Source organism: Triticum dicoccoides, unplaced genomic scaffold, assembly GCF_002162155.2.
Source record: "Triticum dicoccoides isolate Atlit2015 ecotype Zavitan unplaced genomic scaffold, WEW_v2.0 scaffold19568, whole genome shotgun sequence".
Classification (NCBI taxonomy): Eukaryota; Viridiplantae; Streptophyta; class Magnoliopsida; order Poales; family Poaceae; genus Triticum; species Triticum dicoccoides.
In genome coordinates this window covers 31,698-36,191 of record NW_021232150.1, presented here as the reverse complement: position 1 = coordinate 36,191, position 4,494 = coordinate 31,698, and positions in this window count along the sequence as shown.

The following is a 4,494-nucleotide window of genomic DNA, read 5'->3' as shown; positions in this document are numbered from 1 at the left end:
CCTCCTCCTCCTCGCCCTCCTCCTCCTCACCCTCCTCCTCCTCGCCATCAGGAACATACTCCTCCTCCTCAGACTCAGAAGGTGCCTCTGTATAGGAGGGCATCGAAGAAGACCCTCCTATTTCGGACACGGCCCGGAGTTTTTTGCCCCGGCTGCCTCTCCCCCCACCTCCTCCTCCTCTAGGGGCTCTCCCCCCACCGCCTCCTCCTCTAGGGTCTCCTCCCCCGACCCCTCCACCTCCCTGTGAGGTGTCATCCTCGCGTAGTCGGGAGGGAACCTTGTGGGCTTGTCCACTCCGAGTAAGTCCTTTGAATTTACTGAGGAAACTGGCGCCGCTGGACTTGCCCATGATTAGCAAACCTGCATTGAGAAGAGAATAAACAATTAGTAAGGATATCAATTAAACAAGCATACAGGAAAAACATTAATACCAGAAGAGCACATTAAGCATACTATTGTAATGATCATTAAAAGAACTTACATTTTCTAGAACCCATATGAATCATCACTATTGTAATCTATTTGTGGACCGGTCTCATCATCACTATCACAAATATCATCTTCGTTGTCTGACGGAGGTGGAGGCTCTTCCTCATCGTCAGCGTCTTCATTTAACTTTTCAAGCATAATTATGTCTCTTTGATTCACAACTGCCTCACCATCAATCTGTGCATCGTCGTCGTTTGGGTCCAGGTCAACATAACCCAAGTTATCATCCTCGTTGTTTCGGACCACGTCATCATGTTCCTCTTGATAGAACACTCCCTCGTATGTCATGGGGTTTATGTTGTAGTAATCATCATCGTTCGGGTCCGGTAGCTTACCATGCGGCGACACCTTGAACACAACTTCCCAACCCTTTAGGTACTCTTTCTGGCATGGGTAAGGCAGATAATATACTTGTGTGGCCTGGGTAGCGGCGATAAAGAGATCAGCTCCGGCATAGACGGTTGATGGTTTAACTTCAACTAAACCAACAGAAGGCGTATGTCTCAGACCCTTTTTGGGGTCGAACCATCGGCATTTGAACATAGTGAGACTTAGGTGTTCGCGGCCATGTTTGAATGTAAGCTCGTATATTTTTCCTACCCTTCCGTAGTAATCTACTTTATTATCTCCTTCAGTGAAGACTCCAGTATTTATGGTTTTGCGATCAGGCCGACTGTTCTGGTGCTCCTCTGTATGGAAGCGATACCCATTCACATCATACTTTTGGCATGTCATGACGACAGGGTCAAAACCCATGGAAACCCATCTCAATTTTTCATCCATTGATTTGGTCGAATCATTTCCCTACAAGTTTAATTGAAATTATAGGGTGCATGAGTTTAATTGAAATTATAGGGTGCATGAGTTTAATTGAAATAGGTAATAGGGAAGTGTGAAAAATTACTTTCTCCATGAACCACGCAACGAAAATTTGATATCGTACGCCTTATAGGTCATCAGGTTGTGCTCGGCGCCCTGTGACAAGGCGAATATGAGTTGTTCTTCCGCGGAAGAATCTTCATGTAAAGGGTACGACAGAAGTTTCTGCTTGAACCAATGCGTGAAACATGAGTTGTGCTCTTTACTAGTTTAAACAACGAGTGAAACGCGTGAATCTTGAAGTAAAAAAAATAAATATATATACTAATGGCGCACCGGGTATTAGTGCGCCATTACTAGTTTAAACTAGTAATGGCGCACTGTGAAACGATGCGTCATTAGTAGTTTTGCAAAAAAAAAATTACAGTAATGGCGCACTGTCTGCTTGGTGCGCTAGCACACTTCGACCTGATGCGCCATTAGTATGTATGGAAAAGTGGAAAAAAATAATTTAATACTAGTGGCGCACCCAGTTCCACACTAATGGCGCATCACCAACCGATGCGCCATTAGTATATAGTAGTGGCGCACTGCTTCCATGGTGCGCCATTAGTATCAATCCTATCTATAGCCCTTTTCCTAGTAGTGCTTCTTTCTTTGGGAAGGTGGCATCGGTTTTTTTCTTTTATTTTCTTCTATATTTTTCGATGTTTTAGTTTCTTGTTCACTTATATATATATTTTAAAAAAAAAATCAAATTTATTAATACTTTTGAATTTATGGAAAATAAATAAAGTACTATTTTTTAAAAAATAATTGTTTTATTCAAAATTATGTGCATTTTTTAAAAATGCACGGAGATTATTTTCTTATATTTGTGAAAATTTATCAAATTACATCAACATAATTGAAGTCCGGGAATATTTTTGAAATTTTTTGACATTTATCAAATTTAGCACGCGTGTCCGGGGTGTGCCCTCCCTCACGGATGGCGCCGCTGCCGGCACCTGGAGTGGGGAAACGGACGTGTCGGGTCTACACGGAGGGGATCTTGCTGTGGGTATGGCCCGGTTGTTGCTCCAAAGTGTTCCTATGGGCTGACCTAACACAACCGGGTGGGGAGGTCCGCTGGTCAAAGCCCGTCCGTGGAAAGTCAAAGGGCTAGATGCCGTGGTCAAACGCTACAACGTTAGGCGGGACGGGGGTCCTGGGGGGGTAGCAATGCCACTGGAGCATCACACCGGGCCCTCATACATGCGGGGTGGTGTGGTGGCATGTCCGAAGAGGCGGCACGCGTCTCCGGGGCATGCCCCCCCCCCCCTCACGGACGGCGATGACACGGTAGTAGACGTTCTGCGGTAACGATGCGGCGTGACTATTGTTAAATACTCGGAGCGCGATAAAATCATGAGTTTTTTTGCACGACGTGGGCACATGTGCTATAGGAACGATGGTGTTTTTTCATATTTTTGGTGATGGAGAAGTATCTGAAAAATTCCCTCTACGCGGATTGCCCTTCGCGCGTCTACGGCTGTGGCCGGTGGCCTACGGGGGCTAGCATGCCGCCAAATCTTGCGTAGGCGGCCTCTCACAAGTCTGGAAGTGTTGTGACGGCTGCAAACGCCCGGCACGCGTGTCCGGGGTGTGCCCCCCCCCCTCGCGGACGGCGCCGCCGCCGGCACCTGGAGGGGGGAAACAGACGCGTCTGGTCTACACGGAGGGGATCTTGCTGTGGGTCTGGCTCGGTTGTTGCTCCAAAGTGTTCCTATGGGCTAACCTAACACAACTGGGCGGGGAGGTCTGCTGGTCAAAGCCCGTCCGTGCAAAGTTAAAGGGCTAGATCCCGTGGTCAAACGCTACAGGGTTAGGCGGGACGGGGGCTCTAGGGGGTAGCAATGTCACCGGAGCGTCGCACCGGGCCCTCATACATGCGTGGTGGTGTGGTGGCATGTCCGAAGAGGCGGCACGCGTCTCCGGGGCGTGGCCCCCCCTCACGGACGGCGATGACAAGGTAGTAGATGTTTTGCGGTAACGATGCGGCGTGAATATTATTAAATACTCGGATGGCGATAAAATCGTGGGTTTTTTTGCACGACATGGACACATGTGCTATAGGAACGATGGTATTTTTTCATAATTTTTGGTGATGGAGAAGTATCCGAAAAATTCCCTCTACGCGGATTGCCCTACGCGCGTCTACGTCTGTGGCCGGCGGCCTACGGGGGCTAGCTTGCCGCCAAATCTTGCGTAGGCGGCCTCTCACCAGTCTGGAAGTGTTGTGACGGTTGCAAACACCCGGCACGCGTGTCCGGGGTTTGCCCCCCCCTCACAGACGGCGCTGCCGCCGGCACCTGGAGGGGGGAAACGAACGCGTCGGGTCTACACGGAGGGGATCTTGCGGTGGGTCTGGCTCGGTTGTTGCTCCAAAGTGTTCCTATGGGCTGACCTAACACAACCGGGCGGGGAGGTCCGCTGACCAACCCCGTCCGTGCAAAGTCAAAGGGCTAGATCTTGTGGTCAAACGCTATAGGGTTAGGCGGGACGGGGGCCCTGGGGGGGGGGTAGCAATGCCACTAGAGCGTCGCACCGGGCCCTCATACATGCGGGGTGGTGTGGTGGCATGTCCGAAGAGGCGGCACGCGTCTCGGGGGCGTGGCCCCTCCTCACGGACGTCGATGACACGGTAGTAGACGTTCTGCGGTAACGATGCGGCGTGAATATTATTAAACACTCGGAACACGATAAAATCATGAGTTTTTTTGCACGACGTGGGCACATGTGCTATAGGAACGATGGTATTCTTTTCATAATTTTTGGTGATGGAGAAGTATCCGAAAAAATCCCTCTACGCGGATTGCCCTTCGCGCGTCTACGGCTGTGGCCGGCAGCCTACGGGGGCTAGCATGCCGCCAAATCTTGCGTAGGCAGCCTCTCACAAGTCTGGAAGTGTTGTGGCGGTTGCAAAGGCCCGGCACGCATATCCGGGGTGTGCCCCCCATCACGGACTTCGCCGCCGCCGGCACCTGGAGTGGGCAAACGAACGCGTCGGGTCTACACGGAGGGGATCTTGCTGTGGGTCTGGCCCGGTTGTTGCTCCAAAGTGTTCCTATGGGCTGACCTAACACAACCGGGCGGGGAGGTCCGCTGGTCAAAGCCCGTCCGTGCAAAGTCAAAGGGCTAGATCCC